This window comes from Arvicanthis niloticus, chromosome 3 (assembly GCF_011762505.2).
Source record: "Arvicanthis niloticus isolate mArvNil1 chromosome 3, mArvNil1.pat.X, whole genome shotgun sequence".
NCBI classification, from domain to species: domain Eukaryota; kingdom Metazoa; phylum Chordata; class Mammalia; order Rodentia; family Muridae; genus Arvicanthis; species Arvicanthis niloticus.
Window position 1 is genome coordinate 23541022 of NC_047660.1, and position 25994 is coordinate 23567015.

Here is a 25994-nt window from a genome sequence, read left to right on the forward strand (position 1 = left end):
ACTATAGGTATCTTGAGAGCCATAGTATTTTATATTTTATAAGATTTATGTGGTTTCTATTTAATTTGTATGCCCCTTGGAAACCATCCCATCACAAATGCTCAATAAATATTGTTAAAAATGGAATGGAATTACTACAAATGTATTTTCCATTTTATATACTTCCAGAAAAATTCCCATAAGATGTTAGAAAGAATGTAAGTGTAAAAATGCCTGCTCCCATGGTATTCTTGCAGGTTGCTAAGAGGGTGGATTGCGTTCTCAACACAGAAAGTGGTAATAGGAAATACCATATGCTAATTATCTTGATTTAACATTTCATAACGTACATACATTCAAAGATAACCTATGATGATAAAAACATACAATCGTCAGTCTGCCATTATAAACAAACAAGCAACCAAATAACTTCTTTAATTTTTTTTTGCTTCCGTCTAGTTATTTCTTGTTTATTTCCCTGAGCATGAGTGACGTGCACATTCTGTAGCACACGTGTAGCTGTGACGGTAGAATTGATGGGAGCCAGTTCTCTTTCTACCACGTGGCTCCAGGAAAAAGGACCCAAGTCATCTGGATTGGTGGCAAGTGCCTCTAGCCGCTGAGCTATTACTGCCGCAGTTCTTTGTTCTTCTGACTCGAGGTTTCTAAGAACCTGTTATGCAGTAGCTGACCACGGCTTAAATGGACAGACATCGTAATTTAGGTGCCGTTATCCTTAAAGTAGCCATCCATGTGCTTTCTGGATGTTCTAACCTACGTTCCTTGCAGGTATGTTTGCAGAATTTTGAGGAGGGGAAATTTTCACTGCTGTGCCACATTCATACTTCTCAGTTGCTGATGGCACCCTGGACTCTAGTCTGGTTAGTCAACTGGTTTTCTAGTGAACTAGGAAACTCCTCAAGTTCAACATTTCTTTGTGCTCAGAGTACTTGGATTCAGTCTCAGAATCCCCCCTGTTTTAGCCCACTCCTTCCCTCTGATCAAATAAATATTTTAGTACCACAATTAAAATTTGTATGCAGAACAGTGACACCACTGTTTAACATGCTGACATGAACAGGGGAACTCTGGGACAGCCCCACTCTAGGTGAAGAGCTACACGCAATTAATGCCGAGAAAGGAAGAAACAGTCTTCCCGAGGGATGAAGCCCCTAAGTGGCTGTCCAATGCCAAGTGATCAGCCCTAGGAACATACAAATAAGTGTAACACTAATGGATTCATGGGGTTTAATCTATGCATTTATATATGTAACTAAAGAAAAACGAAAATAACATGAAAAGCAGAAGGAAGGCTGGGAGACAGAGGAAGGGAAACAGGAGAGGAGAATGAGACGTGGTAATATGGATAGAAGATGGGCAAAGTATATTCAATAAACATATGAAACATAAAAAAAAATTCGTATGCAGAATCCAAGCACTTTTTCCCTCAACATAATGTTGTGATGGATTATTTGGGAATTTCATACAATGCACCCTGACCACACCCACTTCTCATTACCACTCCCTCAACCCCCAAAAGTTGAATTTGTGCTGCTCCTTCTACTCCCTGGGGCCTGGTCAAGCTCCCAGTGGCCAGCCCCTTAAAGAGAACGGGAGTCCTTCCGCATGCCCCAGTCAGAGGCCATCAACTGTGAAGCGCTACACTTCAGTGTCGTTACCACAAGCTTTGAAGACTTTCCTCACTAGCTTCACGTCTGGACTGTTTCCTCTTTTGGGGGCTGGGGAGAGGTTGGCACAGAAACCTTCAGTGTGTCCCATTCTCAGTTAGGAGTCTGCAGTCATCCATACCCCTTGCAAAACATGCCTGCCTGCCTATAGTATTCCCGAGGAAGCACGGATCACAAACATCAACACGGTCTCTGGCAGCAGCGTGGATGACAGACATCAACCTGGTTTCCCTCGGCAGTAGGGATTACAGAGGTCTCTCGAGGAGACTTAACCCAGACAACAAAGCATTCTTTGTTTTCGAGGAGACAACCTAGAAAAGGAACCACCCTTCATCTCAGATACCTTGTTGCTGCTCAGAGTCTCGGTGATTGTGAGGTTAAGCAGCCTGTTGAGGGCAGAGACTCCAGGCTTCTGTATGCACCCTTCCCTTGGCACTGGTTGCCTCAAGGATACCCAGACACGACCATCATGTTTGCAGCCCGCCCCAACCACTTTTTAAATGTTTTTTAAATTACTTCTTTTTTTAATAGATCAATCATTATCCACCCTTCTGGTCTGCCCTCCCACAGTTCCTCATCCCATTTCTCCTTCCCCCGTCTTCAAGAGGATGTCCCCCCTCCCAGATCTCCCCACTCCCTGGGGCCTCAAGTCTCTTGAGAGTTAGGCAAGTCTTCTTTCACTGAGGTCAGACCAGGCAGTCCTCTGCTGTATATGTATCTGGGGCTTCGGACCAGCTCATGTATGCTGTGTGGTTGGTGGCTCAGTGTCTGAGAGATCTCAGGTGTCCCTGTAAGTTGACACTCCTGGTCTTCCTATGGGGTTGCCCTCCTCCTCAGCTTCTTCCAGCCTTTCCCTAATTCAACCACAGGGGTCCCTGACTTCAGTCCATTGGTAGAGCGTAAATAGCGGCATCTATTTCAGTCAGCTGCTTGTTGGCCTCTCAGAGGACAGCACCTGTCTGTACGCACACCATAGCATCAGTAATAGTGTCAACCCTTGGAGTCTCCCCTTGAGCTGGGGCAAGTTGGGGCAGTCACTGGACCTCACTCTCTTCTCCATTTTTGTCCCAGCATTTCTTTTAGACAGGGACAATTCTGGGTCAGAGTTTTAAAACTAGAGTTTATATATTTAATAGAATTTTTGAGTTCACAGTGCTATCCAAAGACTTTATTTTACTGATCACTCTTGGTTTAACCTCTTTATAATTTCTTTTGTTCACCCCTAGTCCAGGTCACTATCATCTTTGATCCAGATTGTTTGGTTCAAAATGTTCTCTTAGAGCTGACAAGATGGCACAGTGGATAAAGGGCTCCGCTACCAAATCTAATGACTTGAATACAATCCCATAATCCCTTATGGTAAAATGAGAGAATTAACTCCTGCAAGTTGTTTTTTGACCTCCACACGAATGCCATGGCATGTGCACGCACGCACGCACGCACGCACGCACGCACGCACGCACGCACCCATACACTCATACCACAGTAAACACAATATACACAATAAAAAATAAATGTTTTATTTAGATAATATTAACAGCAACAATAACAAAATACACTAGACTTTGGAGAGATAAAAATTTATATTTAAAACAAAGCTAAAACCCTGTCTGGGTCTGATAACATATGGGAAAAGCTGCCGTATGCCTCCCTATGATCAGAAGTGTTGCGGCTGACCAGGCATCTCTACTGTCTTAGTGCCACCGTTGTGCAGTAAAGGTTTTTTCCAAGGGAAAAATTAAAAAGCGGTAGTTAGACCAAAATATAATCCTATCAATTTTACATAAAATATTGATAGGAAATAAAAATTTAGCATCCCTAGTGTGAATTCTGTGGACTGCACCAAATACAAATATATAGATTAAGGAAAGTTAACGTAATCTTTTTATGGGAACAAAAATCAATTACATGTCAGCTTTGTAGTATTATAAATGTATTTAGTCAGCATAGGATTTTTCCAGCAGTGTTTTCTGCAGATTGAAATTGACTAACCAGATGTTAAATATTAAATAGAACTAATCAGAGCATGGTTCAGGAGGCTTTAAAAACAATGATCAAAGGGAGCTATTTATTACCTAATGCATGTTTCTGCTGAAATATCAGCTCCGTAATATTATATTTAAACTTAGTTTTTTTCAAGATTACATTTTTTTAGCTTTATATGAACAATAATTAACGTTAGCAAATTAAGTTAACAAATTAACCAGGTAACCGAATTATTGTACATCATCGTGGCTTGAGACTTGATCAAAAAAATATAAAGCTCAATTCATAGACATAAAGCCTTAGTGTGATGTTTAGTATACACATAAAACTTTCAATAATAATACAAGCACAGGCCTGTGTTGCTTAATAAAGAGGAAATGTTTTGTGAAGTGTGTCTTGAGGCAACCAAGTTGTTATGTGAACACCATAAAGCGTACTTACACAAACCCAAGTCACATAGCCTACTGCATACCAAGGTTACAACTATGGCACAGTCTTTTGCTCTGGTTTTAGGGCTGGATGAACAAAACAACGTGAGATGAAATCCAGGACAAGAGAAACCGATGTAGTTAGGAGACATGGCAAACAGGCACCTGAAATTGCTGACAAGTTATGTGCTCTAAAATAAGGGTAAACATGTAATATAATAAATACTTGAGCCAGCAAGTGACAGCCCTTCATTAACGGTCATTAACTATGATGCAGTGCATACAGTGTCTGGTATTCTTGTATGTAGCTGGCAGTGTGCTGCAGGTCTGTTGACAGGATCATGTCCACCTCTGTGTGAGAAATGGGTAACATTGTGATGTTAGGATGGCTGTGGGATCACTTGGCCACTGCAGATTTCCAGTCCCATAATAATCTTATGGGACTATTGCTGTGTAGCTGCCTGTGGCCACAGACCAACTGGGTTCTCCTGAAAGGGGGGCTGGAAATGAAAAAAGGGGACAGAGGGAGAGAGAAAGATGAAGCCAAGACAAAGTTCTCTGATCAAGGCTCAAAGTTTAATGTTCGGCTCTTCAATTTAAAGGGAAAGCCCCACTGAACCTCTTCTTGTTTCAGCCGGAGATGGGTGGGGGAACCCATCCTTAGTCACAGCAGGAGATGTCTCAAGGCAAGCTCAGTGGGTAGTTTATTCTTTAAGTTCCTGTAGCAGGTTGTACGTGCAGCCAAGGTCCTATGATAGGTCCAACTAGGTCCTATTATTTGGTCTATTGTGGTAAACAAGGTCTTTCAGGTCTGCTGATGGGAGGGCACACTGCTGGAAATGTGGTCTGCTGTTGACCATAACTTTGTGTAGCATGTATCTGTAGGAAACATAGCCGGTTGCTTAGTTCATGTCTACACACCAGACAGCAGAAGCAGAGAGAAGCTGAACAACTGTGAACAGTTCATGGAGTTATCATTTGGTTATGGCTTTTAGTTTTAGAAAATTCTTCACAATACTAGAAATAAATAATGTTTTTTTTGTTGTTGTTTGTTTTGCTTTTTTTGAGGTTGGGGAGGGGTTATGGAAAAGAGCACTTTACAATATCTTATAAGCACACAGTACTTGGTAGTTTTATGTCAACGTGATACAAGCTAGAGTTGTCAGAGAGGAGGGAGCCTCAATTGAGAAACTGCTTATTTCTCAATTGAGAAATATGATTGGGAAAAGCCTATGGGAGGTGGTTCTCAAGATGTGGGTCTTGACCCCCTTTCAGGGTCCAACAACCCTTTCACAAGGGTCGCCTAAGACAATTGGAAAGCACAAGTATTTATATTATGATGCTCAATAGTAGCAAAGTTACACTTATGAAGTTGCAATGAAAATAATTTTATGGTTGGGGGTCACCGGTCACCAAGAAACCGGGTTCAAAGCATTAGGATGTTGGAGAACCACTGCTATAAAACTTCTTAATTAATGATTAATGGGGGAGAGCCCAGCCCACTATGGATAATGTCATTTCTGGTCTATTGTGGTCTATTGTGGTCCTGGGTTCTATAAGAAAGTAGGTTGAGAAAGCCATGAGGATCAAGCCAGTAAGCAGCACACATCCATGGCTTCTGTATCAGCTCCTGCCTCCAGGTTCCTGCAGTGCTTGTGTTCCTGTTCCTGTCCTGACTTTCTTTGATGAGCGGTGATGTGGAGGCATAAGTTGAATAAACACCTTGCCATTTGGATGTCAGCTTTGAGTCCTACTAATAGGTTCTTAAAGTGGTCTGTTTTTGCAAAACTGTGAAGAATGCAGAAGGCTCAGATGAGCCTGAGAAAGTAGACTTCCTGAGTAGAAGAATTTCGTAAGCCTGCCTTGGGAATTTATTTAAAACATAAACATTGAGAAAGAAAACAAACCCTATGTAGTCTATCTTCTGACCTTAGAGATGCAGCGTGAATACATGGCCATGGACTTGAAGACTATCACCAGAAACAAAACTGCAGCACAGTGCAGATCCAGATCATCCCCGCAAGAGGAATACTCTAGTGAGAAGAAATTGTAAGTTGAATAAGGACTCTGTGCTTTACATCACTTATATTTTGCTGTACGCAGCTAAGCTGTTATTAATTGTATGATAATATGTATATAATCCTCACTTTTGAAAGTCATTACTCTTCTCAGTTAAATCTTCTGCTCTCTTCATGAAATTGTGTCTCCAACTGAATGAAAATGATTCAAATTATGCATAAAATTTATGTTCAAAATTTGTACATGAATTTATGGGAACTGCAAAATTGTAAGATTTTTGTTGTTGTTGTTGTAGAATCGTGTTGACATGAGGGAGGGATGCATGCACATTTTTTGTTGGGAAGATTCTCTTGCCAGAATGAGGGCAAATTGGGTAAGGGTTACTATGTCCCAAATGCTGCTTTAGACAGGCTTGTTTCTCACTGCAGAGGCTGCAAATTACACAGAGACGTCTGACTGGCAGTTTTCTATATTGTAGGCTTTCTGTGCTTAACAGATTAACTGCTTTTTATGTTATTCTTTTCCCCAGGATTCAGGAAAGAAAGTGACATAATAGATTTCTTTTCCCTGGGAGTCACAGTAAACCTCCTTAGTGGAATCCAGTTGCTCTTTGGGAGGTAAAGAGCGAACTAACCTGTGTTTCTACAAGTTACAAAACCATTTACATTTATTACCCTTGCACAGTGAGGCCCCAAAGCCTCAGAGCTATGATTCTCCAAATCACTGCATTCTAAGCTTGACTGATTGGTTTAAAGGCTTGTGAGAGATTTATAATGATTCACTGTGTAAGCCAATGATTTCATATTTAAGCAGGAGACTGATACAAATGACGGGAAACTTTAGACTGTCTTTTGACTTACTGGCCGGCCAACTACTTCCATAGATTTACAGAAAAACAGCATGTTCCCTGCACTGTGTGAATCTCACTTTTTTTTTGTGTGTGAAGTACATACTCTCATTTTAATGCATATAACCATGATAATTTTCTGCCTATTTATGCTGCCAGTATGGATTACTTAGCTGTACAATATTTGTCTGTATTAACCACAGAAACTTAAAAGGCCCCGTTGCTTTTGAACTTCTTTGTTGATCCTCATAAAGTTTAAATTGCTTCCCCAAATTCCAGATTTGTTACTTAAATAGCACACACATTGCTGTACATTAAGTTTGGAAAAATTACCATAGTTAGGTTATTATCATATTTCACAATAACACATAGCATTAGTATGTTGATTTTTTTTTAAAGTTTACCTAAATTACTATGGTTTAAGTGTGGCATTAGTAAAGGCGAGAGAAATAGGTTGAGTATACATTAATAATATTAAATCTTATGTTTTGCCTTTCTAATCAATGTGGACAACTTGACATTTGTGATGAAACCCAAGTGTTTTAATTAAGACGTTGCGGGGAGCAATAAGCTTATTGAGAATAAGGAAAGGGGAGAGGTGGAGAAGGATGGGCTGGATAAGCCACGTTAGACTCTCATATACCAGGCTGCTGATCGTTACCAGCAATGCTGGGGGTACCAATGCGAGTGATCAGGACATCACAAAGAGGTTCAGTTTCAAGTGTCTTTATTAGAAGAAAATCAAGTCGTATTGTCTCTTTGGCTGCTTCATTCGTTCCAGTTTCAAAGAAGCCCACCCTCTCTCCATTTCCACAACCAATGCTTCCCACATCTTCTCTCATGCCCCCTAGTTCACCTCAGCCCTACCATCCGTCCCTCCTGCTAATATGTGACTGACTTCCTGCTTCCACAATCTTCTCCAGGCTCCTTCCTGTTCAGATCAGGTTTGCATAGTCTCTTCCCTTCCTGCGTGTGCTTCTCCATCTTAGTGTATGTCCCGTCCATTATTTCAAGGTCAGAACTCAAGATTTAAGAGAACAACTTTTGGACTAGTACTCAATTCTACCCTCAGTCTTTTCCCTACTATTTCAAGCATCTTACTTACTTAATCTCTCTAAACCTGTTTCCTTTGTACAGACGGGACTACTCCATTTTTAAAGAGTGTGTGAAGACTCAGAAAACTAAAGGATGGTGCTAAACACCATGACTGAAATGTAGTTAAATTGTTATGGTTGCTACTAAGTTAACCTACAATAATAATACTTAAAAACAAACAAACAAACCAACCAACCTTAGGGAGATTCATTCTAGCTCTCTAGCCAGTCCCTGAAAGAGAATTACACTCAAAATAGCCTTTGCTCATACGAAATCATCTCACTGGAAGCTCTTTTGAATAGGGATGGTGATCCTTTAGAATAGGAATGTGATCAGTCTTTGACATTTCTGTGGTCTTGTTATTGAAGTCTTCCTCTCAGTTTTTATAGCTCCACCTTGCGTATATGAACATGAAAGGCTTCGTCATAAGTTATGTTATAGTTCAAATGAGACATACTGGTAGATTTTGCTGACTTAGTGGCATATCTTATTGCAGAATGACTAAAAGACACTTGATGCTTGGTTAACTTCGTCTTTAGGGACTCCTGGACACCTGTCAGTCACCTGGTCTGGGTTTGTGTCTAGGTGTACTGTCAAGCTACTTACTCTGTGTTTGTGTAATCTTCTTCCTTTTTTTTTTTTTTTTTTTTGATAACTCCAACTTCTTGAGCTTCTTATTCCTCTTCTTTAGGCATTTCCCTCTGTTTCCTCTGCTTGCTCAAAGATCACTGTCAATGGCTTGGGAATCCTATTTGTGTCTTCTGTCAGTACTCTTGTATGAATGTTTCGAGCACAAAGGGGGGCTCTTCATGGCTTTCCCAGCTTCAGTCCTACACCTCTCTTTACCGTTGTCAAGAGGTGAAAGTCCTTACTTGAACCCTCTTCATTTCCATTTCTGTGGCCACTGTCCCTTCCTTCCATGTGATGTTACATATGAAGGCATATGAGTCCTGTCTTTCAGTTGAGGGGAAACGACAGTCTTTGAAATTTAGTTCATTATCCTGTTACTCACTTATGAAACCAGAAAAAGTTATGGCTGGTTTTTTTTTTTTTTTTTAACGAATCAAGATTTCCTCATAGTTACAGTGGATGATATGTTCTGGGGCATTCCACAGTCTAAGTGGAGAAGGATCTGTCTCTTTTCTTCACAATTTTTATTACTTACTCCTTTGGAACTTAACATTTAGAATAACTAATCTAATCTAAACTAAGTCTTTGAAGAGATTCACTGTTCTACTGGATCTCCAGTCAGCTTTACTGGAGCAAACATGTATCAGTTATTTAAAATATAACAAATGTTTATTGTTGCTTTGCATAACATATTGTCAATTGTGGTTGTTGCTGCTACACCTCTCTTCCATTCTGTTAGGATCTCTTTGTCCTTTCACTCAGAATCCATGTGGAGGCAGTTGTGATGAAGAATCCAGCGGGTGGGAAGGACAAGGGGACCTCTGGCAACTTGTAATGTCTCTAAGTATAGAATCTGCTTAGGTACAGCATGAGAACTTTGTGATCACATGAGTGTCCACTCACAGTTTAGGCATTTGTATGGTCCTGTCACAATAGGCATAGAAAGTCACGTGAGATAGGACAGGTGAGTGTAATTCTCTTTCAGGAGTGCAAACAGCCTTTGCACTCTATTCTGAAAGCTGGAAATGTAGTTTCAGCTCCAGGCATGTCTGGGGAGAGAGCCATTTTCCAGTTTATAAAATTGTTAGTAGCATTCAGAGCCTCTACCCCATTGGAGTAAGAGCTTCTGTTGCTTGCATATTGGAAGAGGAAGGCCACTCTAATTTCCGTATCATGTGGACTTGCTTTCTTAAAGCCAGCCAGGTAGAAAATCTGTCCTATCTAGACATACATTTCAATCTTTTGAAGCATGATCAAAAGAACACTTTTCCCTTCTCTGTGGTCTATGGAGAGCAAGAAAGTCTGAGATGCTACCCACATTCATAAGAAGGAGAATGGAAGGACCAAAAAGGTGGAGATGGTGGGGTCCATATCAGAACTTGTTACAATCCTCAACCTGTTGATTTGAAAATTGTGTATATGGAGACTTAAATGAGGTGCCTGTTTCATGGGCTCTACTCCACAAAGGGTGGTGCTGTTTCTGCTTGCTAGATGTGAGGGCAATCTTAGGAATTTATCTTGTGTTACTCTCATAGCATCTATAACCAGTGTCTTGATACATTTATATTATTTGTGTATAAAGTTTTACTACAGAGTTATAGGCTTTTGGAAGGCAGGGATATATAATTTATATCTTCAAAGCCACCAATATCTGGTTCTCACACCTCACATACAGATGTTAGTCATTTAATCCTTAGATGTCTGCAGTCTCCCAGTCAGCTTGTCTCATAATATATTATAACTAGTTGTATGCACTTGTCTGTCCTACTTGATTGGGTGTCCCTGAGATGGAGCAAGAAGACTAACCCCCATTTTTTCCTGTTTCCTGTTCCTTGTCCATCTCAGTTCCTATTACAAATCATCAAATGCCACAACTACACATAACAGATTCTTACGCAGTGATGACTCACTGAATAAATAATAATTTTCAGCAATAATTTAGTCAAGGAATCTACAGATATTTAAGAGGAAATATTTACTAACAAATCTCAAGAAACTTGGCAAGTGTGGGATTCAGGCAAATGAAGCAGGAAGCATGATTTTCTCACAGTTTCCCACTAAAAGTAAATTTAACAAAATCAGTTAATCAATTTTTAAATACAAGTAGGTGGCACCCTGGAACTACAGAGCCTAAATTATAACTCCTTTCTGATTTATGGGTTGGCTTATGCTTTGATGCCCCTCAACAGAAGAATAGATACAGACTATGTGGTACATTTACACAATGGAATACTACTCAGCTATTAAAAACAATGACTTCACAAATCTTGCAGGCAAATGGATGGAACTAGAAAATGCCATCCTGAGTGAGGTAATCCAGATTCAAAAGGACATACATGGAAATACAGGAACAAAAAAATGGAGCCGAGACTGAAGGAAAGGTCATCTAGAGACTGCTCCATCTTGGGATCCATTCTATCTACAGATTCTATTGCTGATACTATTGCTGATGCCAAGAAACGCTTACTGACAGGAGCCTGTATAGCTGTCTCCTGAGAGGCTTTGCCTGCACCTGACTAAGACAGATACAGATTCTCACCGTCAACCATCAAACTGTGCCCAGGCACCCCCATGGAAGAGATAGGGAAGGACTGAGGGAACTGAAGGGGTTTGCAATTCCATAGGAAGAACAACAATATCAACTAACCGGACCCTTCAGAGCTCCCAGGGATTAAACCAAAGAGTATTCATGGGTGGGCCCATGGCTCCCAATACATCTGTAGCAGAGGACTCCATTATCTGACATCAATGGGAGGGGAGGGGAAGCTCTTGGTCCTGTGGAGGCTTGATGCCCCATCGAAGGGGAAAGCTAGGGCTGTGAGGGTAAGGTGGGTGGGGGGCGGGGCACCCTCATAGAAGCAGAGGGTAGGGAAGATGGGAGAGATTGCACAGGGGAGATCAGGAAAAAGACATTTGAAATGTAAATAAAATAATCTGTAAAAAAGAAAGAAAAATAATTGCATTCTGGTAGCCATTTCATATTTATTATTGTGTCGAATTTAATATTTTGAAATCTTAGGGTTCTTGGTAGAACCCCTACCAAGGTTGATATCAAGGTTTCAATACTGGTTAAGATGTAGAAAATATTTGATTAATTTTATGGGAATTTGCTTTTCTGTTTCTTTAGACAGTACTGAATCATTTTCCCAGCCTTGGGTAAAACTTAAAAGTATAGTCTTCCTGAATTTTTTTTTTTAGGGGTGGAGGAGTAGGCTGATATTTGTAATATGGAAGAAATTTGAGTCTGTGTGCTGCTTCTTTGAGCTGATTATACACGTTGACTTCTTGTTATGGTTATGAAATGAAAGCCTCAGTTTTGGGGCTGTGTTGATATCATTTGCATAGGGCCAGTGACTTAATCTATCTGGGCTGTTATAATAAGCCTGAGGCTGGATAGTTTATAAACAACAGAAGTTTGTTACTTACGCTCTAGAGGTTAAGTCTAAGTAATATTGGGCTCAGTGTCTGGTAAGTGCAGCAGTCTGCTTCACAGAGTACCTTTCTGCCCTGACATCACATGGCAGAGAGGGCAAAGGATGCACACACAGAGACACACAGACATACAGACCCACAGACATAGACACACAGAGATGTAGACACACACACACACACACACACACACAATTTTAACTGAAACAAAACTACATATTTGTGGGGGTACAGTATGATCTTTTACTGGTTATATAAAATATGTACTTATAATTATCAGGCCAAGGTAATTGATGTAGCTATCATTTGAAGCTATCAGTGTGTCTTGGAAACACTAAAAATTCTATTAGCTTTTTGAAGTATAGTTATTGTTTTTTAACCTGAACTATTTCAGATCTCTAATATTACTTCGGAGGTGTCTGCTTGTATGATGTCATTGCCCTGCATGGGTCTCACATCTTCATGCTGTCACACTGGCATTTAAATGAGAAGATCTGAACCTGGTGACACACATTCAGACCATGAACAGGTGAAGAGGAGGGAGTCATAGGCTTTTGAGTTCTTGCCTTGTTGTTAGAAATCTATAGCACTTTTGATAACTATCTTGGGGCTTGATGAACAGTAAGTGCTCCAGAAATGCCAGATAATATGGCTTCAGACTCAGGATTTTCCTAAACTAGAAGCTTAAACCAAAAAAGTTTTGCTTGTATATATGTATGTGTATCCAGAAGAGGCCATCAGATTCTATGCAGCTGGAGTTACAGCTACTGTGTCGGTTCTGGGAGAAGAACGGGAGTTCTTTCCACGAGCATCAAGTATTCTTCACTGCTGTGCCCACTTTCTTGGCCCTAGACCAAATTCTTACATGTATAGATCACATATTATTAACTCTCCCAAGGGGGCATGCTCTGCTGACACATCCATTTCCTATTTGCAAAGCGTATTTACAGTTTGCTTGATCTGAGCACAGTGTCTGTTCTTTTGCCAGTTGTGGGGATATTACAATTTCTCAAATGAGGGTCTTGTGTGAACCCGTGTCCTTGCCCTTACTGTCCTCGTGATCCCGGAAGTCCGTGTTCTCTCGCAGCTTTGTCATCCTGCTCTTCCTTTCCCCATCCCGTTGACACGACGTACATTTATAGCACTGTGCAACCCCTGTCTGCTTCCAGAGGGACCATCAGTTTAAACGGGAACTCTGCACTCTAAAGGACAGTCACTCCCCCTCCTCCTCACCTTCAGCCCCTGTCAACACCTAGTCTGCTTTCTGTAAGCTGGCCTATTATAGGTGTTACTCACAAACAGAATTATACAGCATTTATCCTTTTATCTTGGGGTTATTTCAGTTTAGATGCCATGTTCAAAGTTCACCTGCATTGTAGCACAGGTCAGAATTACATTTTTTTTTCTTGTGGTTGCATACATACACCACGCTTACCTGTTCATGGACACTTATGTTGCTTCTCCTACTTGGCTATCAACCTTGGTATGCAGGTGGCCCTCGGCTCTTTTCTTCAGTGTCTTTAGATGTATATGTCCAGTAGTAAAATCACGGATTACACAATAATGACATGCTTTGTCCTTTGAGGAACCACCCAACTATTTTTCCTGGCCACAGCATAATTTTACATTCCTACCAGAATGTCACTAGGGTTCCAATTGTCCACTTCCTCACTGATACCCTTATTCTGACTTTCAAAACTGATACAAATGTGTATTCATAATAACAGTCTTAGAGGATACAAGTGGATACCAGTTTTAGTTTTATTTCCTTAATGGTAACCAATGTTGAACATCTTTCCCCAGGTATATTGTACTTTTGTGTATCTGCTTAGATGATCTGCTCTTGAAGCCACGGATGCCATCCTTCTATTAGACGCAATGGTTCTGGCTTAGCTTCGAGTATTGGTCCTTGCTTGTTATTGTGTGGTTTGAAAATATTTTAGTGCCTTCCACTTCAGGTCAGACCTAGATTCGTTCCTCCTTTGATTAGCTGGCTCTTTCTTTGAGCTCATTTTAGATGTCATCCAGCCCTCTCGGCTGTCTCCCAATTTCTGCCTCTGTCTTACTCATCTTTGGTTTTATCTCCCTTTAGCCTTCCACACTCCACTCACTGGTGACCATCTCTGGTTTATTTCTTTTTACACCTTAAAGCTCTGTCTCGAAGAGATGCAACTAAAGATGGTCCCATAATTGGTAGATGTACCTCCCAGTTAGTGGTTTAAGTCTTTTGTGAAAGGATTGGTTGAACTGTTTGTATCTGAATTAAAATATCTCTGTGTTATTTAGTACAATGATCTGCACAAGAAAGCACTCCATTCGTGCATTTCTGAATGATTTGAATTCACTTTGAATAGGGAACATCTGTCAGCATCTAAGCCTTTGGTGCTTTGTTGTTAATTTCATCTTAATATATTTTAGACTTAGGAAAAGAAAATGTAGACTTCAGAAAAAATACACGAGAATGTGTCATTTCAGCATGTGACATTACTGCTGTCTGAGAAAATTAAATTGCAGTCTGTGGGTCCTTTTTAAACATTACATTTTAACATTTAAAACATGTCCAGTGGTGCTTACATTTGGTATCAGATATAAGTGATTAATAATTCCATGTTCTCTGAATTCTTGATTTGTTTCCTGTGTCACAGGCTGGAGACCATTAAGGGGCGATTAGGGAGGATGTCCTTGAAGTCTCTTTCACACCAAGAATCTCCCTTTTTTTGGTTCACTTAACTTAATGTGGGAGTTGCTTGTGACATTTTCTATACTTCACCTTCTGAGGTTATGGGCCCCATTCATGTGCCACATTTCCCTCTCAGATGAGTAAGTATGACTTTTATGAATTTTCTTCACTTGTGGAATTTAATTTACATGAATAATTAGGAAAGAACCGAGTGGAAATTTCGCTCTCCCTAGGCAAACAATCCCATTAAGAAAATCAACTGCCAACTTTTACTTTCATTTTTTTCCCTCTCTCCACCCTAAAATTTATTGCTTGCTACAAAGAAGCAAAATAAAAAGAAACAGACGACTACTATGTACAACTATTTTACATATTGATATCTGAATAATTACCTTAGGGCATGTTGAGTTGCAGTATGAACTACTATTTCCCCTGGGCATTATATTAAAATATTTTACTTCCTTAGCATACAATATTTTCGAATTCTGTAAGGAGTATAGTTGTTAACAGACATGGAGTGTGCTAGCAGAAACAAAAAGATTAGGGAGACTTAATAAAAAAAAAGGGAATTATTTACAGAATGTTCCACAATTTAAATACTGTTACAATATAGTTAGTCAATTACAACAAGCAACATAATAAAAGATAAAGCTATAATCATGTACAGATGATTGGTACTTGCATATTTTCTATTTCAAATTGTGTGTTTCAGATAAAAGTCTGTTTGATAATTGTTTCTCCAGTTTTTATTTTGAGTCCTGTATGCCCTTGCTTGCTTTCCATTTACAAAGCAAAGGTCTGCAAGAGATCTACTGATCAGGGAGACCCCTGGCTGCTGGGGGACATTCTCATACTGTGAGTCTGCTCAGTTCAGGGCTTGAACACACTGGAATATGGCATATAATGAGGCTGGCATGGTGCTGTGTGTTCCCCCAATATTCTTTTGCTCCACAAAGCTGAATTGAGACATGTGTTCATTGACAACTACACTAAAGTGAAAGCCAGTGTCAGAAACACTCGGTCAGAGTGGGACATACCATCAGATGTGGGCTGGAGGTTCTGTGGTTCTGTGGACTGTGTGACAATGATTGAATTACATATTAAATTATTCACCTCCCCATTTTCTTTCTTTTTTTTTTTTCAAGAGGGAAGAGAACTACATTTCATTGATTATATATTGATAAAAATATACATAGACCTTTCTTCACAAATAAGAGAGAATGCCTCTACCTCCTTACTAGAAGACTTCTAAAACCAATTGAACAACCTGTTTTATTTTTTTTAAATTTATTCTTCTCCTGTACAATATATCCTGTGCAGTTTCCCCTCTCTCCACTTTATCCACTCCCCCCTCCCCTTTCCTCTAGATCCACTTCTCCTCCACTTCTCTTCAGAAAAGAGCAGGTTTGCCAGGGATATCAATCGAACACGCCATAACAAGTTACGATAAGCCTAGGCACAGATCCTCATATCAAGGGTGGATCAGGCAACTCAATAGGAGAACCTAAGAGTAGGCAAAATGGTCAGAAATGCCCCCTTGTTCACTGTTAGGTGTCCCACAGGAATACACAACCATAACACATATGCAGAGGACCTGACCTGGACTCATGTAAGCTCTGTGATTGTAATGCCAGTCTCAGTGAGGCTGTGTTCTTGTGGTGTTCTTGACTCCTCTGGCTTCTACATTCCTTTCTTCTCTTCTTTGGTTGGATTACCTGAGTTCCACCTAGCGTTTGCCTGAGAGTCTTTGCATCTGCTTCCATCAGTTGCTGGATGAACCCTCCTTGATGATGATTCTCTTTCCCATTTTCTTATTCGCAGAATTAAGTGCGTGAATTGTAAATGAGATTGTACAAGGAAAACACATGTTTTACTTCCTGATGTTATTATCATTTTTGTTGCTGCAATGAGACCAGAGTTTTGCAGTCATAGGAAAAGGGCTTCTAACTGCTATTCTTAAAACCAGAAACTGTATCTCAGATTCCAAGAAAAGCCTCAAAACAAAAACAAACCTTTCATGTGCATCTGAAGTGATGAAGTGTGCTTGTTTCTATAGTTAGTCTGAGATGCCACCTTTTAGGAAATCAAATATTACCATACACATTTGTTTATTAAGTAGTTCTCTGCATAAAATTTGATCATATTGATTTTACTAATTATAAAAAAAGACAATTTCTAATTTTTTTTTTAATTTCTAATTTTTGATTCATTGTCTGTTGTCTTGGAATTGGGTGCCTGTATATTACTCTTGCAGATGGACAAACAATGTGCAGATTCAACCATGTGATCGCCGTTAGACTTCTGGTCAGGAACCCCTAACCTTGGTGCTGGACAGGCTTTTCTCTATGCACTCAGAAGCCCTGATTTTTTTTCACATTGTGGCTGTGGCTGAGGTACTCAGTGACGGGTATTTAGCGTCTTGCACTAAGTGACCAAAAGCTGAATTGACTTGTAGTGCATTATCAAATCACTTTACAAAATGGCTACATAGGACTTCCTCATCTATTAATCTGATAAGCTAGCACCTTCTCAGTGCCATCTGTAGATGGCAAAAGGAAATGTACTCTGTCACAGATTAAAAATCAATTGAAATAACATTTCCACCTTTAGCTGCAGCAAATTCGTTGAGAGAATGAAATGGAATCCCGGCGATATTAGCGATAGTGGTGTCTGTTGCTGCATTTCTAGTCTATTAAATGCAAGAATCTCAAGTCCTGCCAAGTGTCTATCTGGATGTCCCCTTCTCTGACCTTTCTTCTCCTTTCTTTCCTTCTTTTGTGGCTTAGTTTGTCTTTCCAGAGGGGAAATATATGCCATATTAATTTATATTTAGGTTAGTTGTATAACTAATGGCTAACCATTAGCTCAAGGATGACTTATGTGCAAAGAAGGAGGTGAAACCTTTCCATGGAAAGATGGAGAAGGCTTAATGGAGGCAATACATCGACTGAAGACCATCTCATCACAGAGGTGCATTGTGGGAAATATGAAAATGAATGATGGGCTTTGATGGCATCACAGTGTGATATGTGAGTGTGACTAAAACAAGTTTCTAGGGGGATTTGAATGTTATGCTGAGAGCCTGCAGGCTATTCATATTCTTAGAGCCACTTGATCTCCCCATTTGAGCTTCATACCACCCCCAGAAGAGTGGAAGAATTATGGTATTTAGAACCAGAATATTTCTGCTCAAAAGATGTTAAAGACTACAGGATCTTGGGCAAGCAACTGAAGCACAGAACTGTTGACCTAAATTGGGTTGCTTAAAAAAAAAGTGTAGTAGTCCAGTTGGTATTAAAACTATTGTGATAGGGTATGAAACGACTGACCTTGAAATTAATCCCTTGCTGGGGCAGGTTTCTAAGTAGATGAGGGAGCCCAAGTGTGGTGGTTTGAATAAGAATGTTTCCTATAAGGCTATTCTGTTTGAATACTTGGTCCCCAGTTGGTAGAAATGGTAGAATAATTTGAGAAGGACTAGGAGGTGTGAATTTGTTAGAGGAGGTGTGTAACAAGGAGGGAGGTGCTGAGGGGGCAGGCTTTAAGGTTTCAGATACGCATGCCATTCCCAGTATGTTCTCTGCTCCTGCCAGTGGATGGAGATATGAGCTCACAGGAACTGCTCCAGTGTCTGCCACCAGCACTGCTGCTCCAACATCATAAACCCTAACCCTGTGGAACCAAAAGTTAAACTCCTTCTTTTGTAAGTTTTCTTGATCGTGGTTATTTAGCACACCAACAGAGAAGTGACTAAGACATGGAGAAAAGTTACACCATCTGCAAGATTCAGCAACCATAGCATCTCTGTGCTGTACTGTGGACTGCAGTTTATGCAGCCACCTCTACCTCCCACACTTGATCCCTGCAAGCCTTAACTGTAACAATATTGGCATTACACTGACAGTAATTATATGAATATACTGTGCTCATGTGTATATGTGCCAGATCCATTGTGCTTACTCAGCAAGTCACATTTTTGGTTCCCTTATTCCAACTCAGAAGTTAGACATGCTGTATTCCTCATCACCATAGATACTGTCTTTGAATTCGAGTTTTACCTTTTCCAGAAAAGGCATGTCTGCTGGCATATTCAGCTGTCCGTCTCTGTTCATGTACTCAGTTTAGTGGAGTTGAATCACAAGACTATTATTTCAGACCATCCCATGAAAGAGAATGGCTTTGGATAGAGAGCTCATGCCCAAGACGGGCAAATACTACAAAGGGTTTTATTTTACTCAAATACTTTTTCCTCCTTTAAGAATGAGGGCTATGTGTTACTGATAATTTTGTCAATAGTGTTTAGTATTTTGCATAGACCTACTAAGCATTGATGCATTTTTGTTGAATAAGTAAATCAGATTTGGCTAAAATCAAGTTTTTCTAAATGTAATTCACATTTTATAAAACATGAGTCTCTCTCTCTCTCTCTCTCTCTGCCTGTCTTTTCAAGATGTTAAAGGTTTCTCTGTGTAGCCCTGGCTATCCAGGAACTTAATCTGTTGACCAGGTTGGCCTTGAACTCAGAAATCCACTTCCCTCTGCCTCCCAAATTCTGAGATTAAAGTATGCCACCACCACCCTAGATTATGAATATTTCATAAAATACTTTTACTTCTACAATCAACTCATTACATCTCCCCAGTCATTTTCTTCTTTTAGTCATGATCCATAGCCCACTTTTGAGATGAATAAAGTAAGATCTAGAACATGACCCAGGTAGCAGCAATGTGGAGTTATCCAGAACTGAGCCATAGTGGGGTCTGAAGAGCCAGTTAGCCAATTAGAAGTTTGTTAGAATAGTTAATATGATGGATATGAGACCCATGGTCCAGAGGAGTTTCAGGGAGAATGCAAAGGTTAAGAAGGAATCAGGACACTAAGTTTAAACTCATCACATTTGGCAACTGACTAATTGTGGACAGATTAGAAAGTGTGATTAGCATATTTCATACACATTTGAAAAATATCACATATGTATAGAGACATAATATTTACTGAACTTGGTAATATGATGAGCTGGGCATATGGAGTATCAGCTCACTTGTAATATCAAAATAGCATTTCAGGCATCTATAGCTCTGAGACTGAGACTCAGTGTCAGGGAGTAAGGACTCTTACCTACTAGAAGTGAAGATTGTGTTGATCTTGGAAAAACAGCCAGAGAGCAATTTGAAAATGAAAAAGGACAAACATGTCAAGCTCCAACTCTGGGTTAGAATAAGAATATAAAAAAATTGGCTCAAATTTCTTAACTAACACTATGGCTGTGTGTCATCCTGCAAAAGATACTAGTTTAGACTCTCGTGGGTTATCCAATTAACCAGAATTTTAATGGGTTTGGTTATATTATTCACTAAGATTAGGGACATATACACACAGGTTTCAATTCTAGTTTGGGATTCTTGGTGTTGGCATGCATGTTTGTATCTTTAGGAACAAGGATACTAACACTAATATGTTACATAAGTCCTTATTTGTCTCTTTTAATTTCATAGTTCACCTCTGAATCTCCTCTTATTGTCCCTACTGGATGAAACAGAAGCTTAGGGACAAAGATGTTTAGTGACTCAGGCAATACCATACATCTAATTACTGATACGACTGACCACACATCTAAGCACTTGTGTGGTTTTAAGTCTAAGGCAAGGCCACACATTGCATCTTTATTGTGGTTGGGTTTCAAGTGTATCCAGCAGCAGAATTCAGATTTTAGAATGGCATATTATTCTGTGACGAGTATGTGTCCCCACTGTCAGAGACTGTAACACTATTTAACACATCTTTTTATTTACAGTGATTAAAGTTGAGCTGACCAGAGAAGACTACTTATCTCAATGCTTTTTAATCTTATTAATAGGAAACCTGATAGCGATTAAGATCTCAGACACATTCAATTCTGTAAAACACAATAATCATATAAAATATAATCAAATCATAAAAATGTTCTGATGGCCATTTGGAATTAGATTGATGACCTTTTTCTCTTAGTCACCCCAAATCTAACTTGGATTTAGTTTCTGCTCACAAAAACTTGGCTGTGTTTCTGCTGTAAATTAATGAAAAAGGAAGGTTTACAACAGAGGCAGTTATCTAAATGACTGCAGTTATCTTAGAGTAAAGTGTGTTCATTTTATTTTGCTTAATTTCACTTTCTTCATAGGTGACAGGAAGATAGGACCTCTTAAATAATTTACTGAATGTTTTACTTTACTTACTAGAAACTAAGTAGTAAAAGAAGTAATCCATGCAGTTTTGATTTTTAGACACATTTTGAAACATATATATTAATCGTTCCATTTGAATGCATATTTTCCATTTGAAGACCCAGTTCCAAAGTTGTAAAGCACTAAAAGTAGACAGAGCATAATATTAAAAGGACGATACTAATATCTTTTATCAATTGGCTCTTGTACATTTGGTGAGTAGGATCCAAAAGGTTAAATACACATCTAAAGATGACAGTTAACCAAAAGGTGTTGAAATTCAGTCTTTAAGGGTCGTCGTCTGTGGAGTAGAGAGTGTGGGGATTAAATTGGATGCAAATCTTTGAAAGGTATTTTGATCAGTTCTCCCAGGAAGCATAATAAATATAAAGCAGAACACATATAAACAATGATAAACTAATAATTTGTTAATCCTGATCACTTGTTTGCTTTTAGTAATTTTAAAAAGATTTATGAGCCTGCGCCTTTGCACTTCGACGGCAGTAGATTCATTACAACCATTAGTTTCCTGTGGCGTCGTTAGACCAGGTATGTTTCCATCAGGACTGCTGGAGAAATTATCAACCATAATATTAAGATTAGAATAAACAAGAGATCCTTTCCTTATACAATCAATTCAGATTTTCATTTCATTAAAGTGTAAGGTGGCAATGCCAGTAAATTGCTATTTAGACTATTACCAGTCTGTGTTAATAGTCTTAATTTATCAACATTTATTTTAACCTTTGCTATTAAAGCCTTGCAAGTGAAGCTGATCATTATAAATTTTTAGATAGAAACAAAACTAATATTTTATGCCTTAAAGGTTTTTTTTTTTAGTCATTGTCTGTTCTTAGCAAATGGTTGTTTTAAAAAATCTTTTTATTATAAAGTTTTGAAAATCATTTTATTTAAAAAAAAATCCCCTTTTCTATGCTCAGAATATTTCTTATGTAGGTATGTGTCTAACTTGTAACGGGCATATTGCTAAGGTGTTTTGTTGTAAGGGGAAGTAGAATGGTGGAGGGAACCCGGGCTTTGGCTGCAGATGACGTAGACTTGTATACTGCTATTGTTAGCTTGTTTGTCTAGTCTTTGCTTTCCCCATCCCTGCAATGGGATAATGCTTGCCTGTTTGTAGGTACTCCAAAGATGTGAAATCTTGTTCTAGAATGGACAACTTAATTAGATATGACTAAAGGGAATGTGTAAACATTTGTTTTGGTATGGTTTGGGGGTTAAGCAGATATTTTCTTTCTCAAAGTGTGAGCAAAGCTAGGCAAGATGGGCCCAGGGTTTTTGTAGGATTAATGAGGCATGCCTGTCCTGGAGCCCGTCTGCATGAGTCAAAAAGAACAACATTCAAAACCTTCAGTTTGATTTGCTTCACATTGCTCGATACTTACTTGATGACATAATTTTAATTAGGGACCTCCATTTTAATTCATAGTGAGTTATGAAAGATTGGAGGTGAATTGTCACACGTTGTATTCTTGAGTCTGTTGTTAGTACAGACTCTACTATCTCAACCCACTATCAAATATTTTATGGAGAGATAAATGAATCCATAAGGGTGTGGGTGGTGGAGTCTTAATGTAGGTACTGAATCCATCTGGTGAAATGTTTCGTCCAAACCTTCCTTGGAAGCCATTATGCTCCATGGGGAGAGGGGGTTTCTAGCCAAAATGATTAATTAGTGTCCCGTGAAGCCTAAAGCTGTTTGTCTGTTTCTCTAGGCTCCCTCACAATTTCACTCATGTCTGGTGATTGGTCAGTGGTTCTCATGAGTCTTACATTCTGACACTTAAATAATCATTTTCAGTAGGTATGTATAACAGGTTAAAAAAAAATCTCAAAATGTCCTCATAGGGAAGGCATTTTCTCCTGGCTTTCTGTGCTTCTTTTAGGGGAGGGGCACAAAATGAGGTTTTAAATTGATCCTGCAGCCTGGTAAAGATGAAGTTTGCATGCCAGAAAAATCTAGGATAGCAGTAAAAGACAAAAGATTATAGAAATTTCTAAACAGATTTTCACCCCCCCCCCACAGAACAATTTTACATATAATGCATGGTGAAGACAAAAAGAAATTGCAAAGCATGCATTTGATAATTGAAAATAATTATTGAAAGCCAGCCACATAACAGACCTTATGTTCAGCCAGACATTGATGTTTTATTGTTGCCTTCACGAGTGACAAAGACAAAAATGTATAGAAAGCCCTTAATTGTGTCTATATTTTAAATTTCCACAAAAAGGAGATGAAGTGCTCAAAGGCAGACATGAAGTACTACACACAATGCTAGGCACACAGAGACCTTCAATACCACATTTATCTTCTTACTTATAAATGTGAAAATGATTACTTTATATGGTTGTAACTGGTGTGTGTCCATGTCCGTGTGTGTGTGTGTGTGTGTGTGTGTGTGTGTGTCCGTGTGGGTGTATGTGTAGAAACATGGCATACTTTATGAAGAGAATGGTCCTGTGAGTTTGGACATTTGACAATGGAAGCTGAGAGGCATTCCAGGCAAAAGCAATAGTATAAATGACTAAGAAAGGCAGGGATTTCACGAGGGACAGTCTAATTATTTCTGAAGCAAATGGTTTGTAATGAGAGGTGAGGAGTGTGGTTAGAGGGAAGTTTAGGCCTATGGGAGTGTCAGAGCGCATGCTCCCTGGAGCCCTCACAGCAATGTCAAATCTGACAATATTTGTGAGCTTCTATGTTTGAGGGGGGAAAGTAAGCTTTGATGAGTTGATGGTTTGTCTATTAAAACAATGACTGATTCCCTTATTTTATCAAACATCCAGTATACTCCATGACTGGTGGAGCACAAAGTGCTGGAAAAATTTGATGACAACCAACCTGGGAAAATCCCTTCTGTGCCTGGGCAGCTGCTCTGGAGGGTCAGTCAGGTCATGGCTACTGCAGGGTGAGATGCTGTATCTCTGTGGCTCACTCTATCGTAGGATCCTCTCACTTTTCTGTCTGTTGATGCTGGACTAATGCTCCAACTGTTTTGGAGTTCCGATTCTTCCATAAACCATTTCTTCCTAAAGTACGCCATGCTTCTACACACACACACACACACACACACACACACACACACACACCCCAATTATAACCGTATTATGTTTTCTGCAGTTTCTAAGTCGGGGAAAGGAACATGGGCTACCCAGCACAACGCCACCAGTTAGTTCTTGCCTGTGGTTGTATGCCCACATCCTTTTTGCTTGGATTTGACATCCCAGAGACCTACCTGCCATATTTCTTTACATTGTTTATTTTTGGAAGGTAGCGGTTTCAATTTGTTCATAGTCTCTTACTTAAAGCTTCCCAAATGGTAAGCATTTGATAAATCCTTTTAATGTTATATCTCTTTTGACTGTTTTTATGCAATATTGAGCAATCGAGGTAAGCACCAAAATAATAATATCAAGTCAAATAAACTAGAAAAGGAAAGTACCCTTTCTCAAATGCTTCAATAACAAATAGATGTAGTATCAATTTCACACTATTTAGAGCACCATGCAAAATTTTAAAAATATCTGACTCTCATTGATCTTTTCATATTTTAACATAGATATATTTTTAAATATTCTCCGGATGTTATATTATTTTGCATCATTTTATTCACCCATTTTCTACTTTGACCAAGCTTCCTTTGTGAAGGTTTTGGAATTTTCTTGAGTATGTATGTATGTATGTATGTATGCATGCATGTATGCATGTATGCATGTATGTATGTATGTATGTATGCATGTATGTATGTATGTATGCATGTATGTATGCATGTATGTATGCATGCATGTATGTATGTATGTATGCATGTATGTATGTATGCATGTATGCATATATGCATGTATGTGTGTGCTATTAAGCATATGTGAATGTCAGAGGACACCAGTTTTCAAATGGGTTTTCCTTTTCTACTTTGATTCTGAGTCAGTTCTCTCTTGTTGAGGCTGTGCTGTGCATTCCAGGCTAGTTGGTCTATGATCTTAAGAGCAATTCTCCTGCCTCTGCCCCCATCCGTTCCCTCACCCTTTGAAAAAGTATATGTATGCTTGTCTGTGTGGGTATATCAAGTGCATGCAGATACTGTCAGAGGCCACAAGCATTGAATTCACTTGGGTCTAAAGTTCCAGATGTTTGTGAGCTGCCCAACATGAGGCTTGGGAAGCAGACGGTTCCCCTGTAAGAACAGTGTGTTCACTCTTAGCTGCTGCCGAGCCCCTGTCCTGCAGATCTGCCTCCTATTTTGCAGTAGGCATTCTGAAATTACAGACATGTGCTATGCATTCACTTTGTCCTCTATAGGATCAGGGCTGGAACTCAGGTCATCTGACTTAAACACAAGGGCTTTTACCCACTGGCTCTCCTTCATTGTTTGACACACTGCTGCTACCTGCTCTTAGAGTTTCATAGGGGGGAAAAAAAAGTTCAGGAAATCTAACACATGATTTAAATGCTAAATCTAATTATAATGTTTCAGTTCTCATTTAAAAAGATCTCTTTGATGTATTTTTAACAATTGAATTAAAATAATCGAATTAAAGTAATATTTGCATGTGATACTGCTTGTCACCATTCTTTTGTAGATAGTGGAGGATTTTTCTTCAGCTTTCTTAAAAGCTTGGGGTCTTATTAAATGCTACAATTTGACTAGAGTGTGGTCTAGCCCGAGGAAACATTACTGAAAAATTTTGGGGAAAAAAAGAAACAGCATTGATATGTTGCATCTGTAGAAAACCAAAACCAAAAAAAAAAAAAAAAAAAAAATGTATGTTAACAGGAAAGCTGAGGAAATATGAGCAATTGACTGTTCCTAATATTTAGAGGGCATTTTTGAATTAAATAATAACTTACTATGCCAAACAGCTTTGCCTTTAAAGAATGCATTCAGAATGGGGAGTTCTGTAGTGAGAAGAGTGAGTATTTATAATGAGGAGAGCAGAGTATTTGCATAGCAGCAAGGAATCTCCTAGACACCATTCAAAACAGACAAC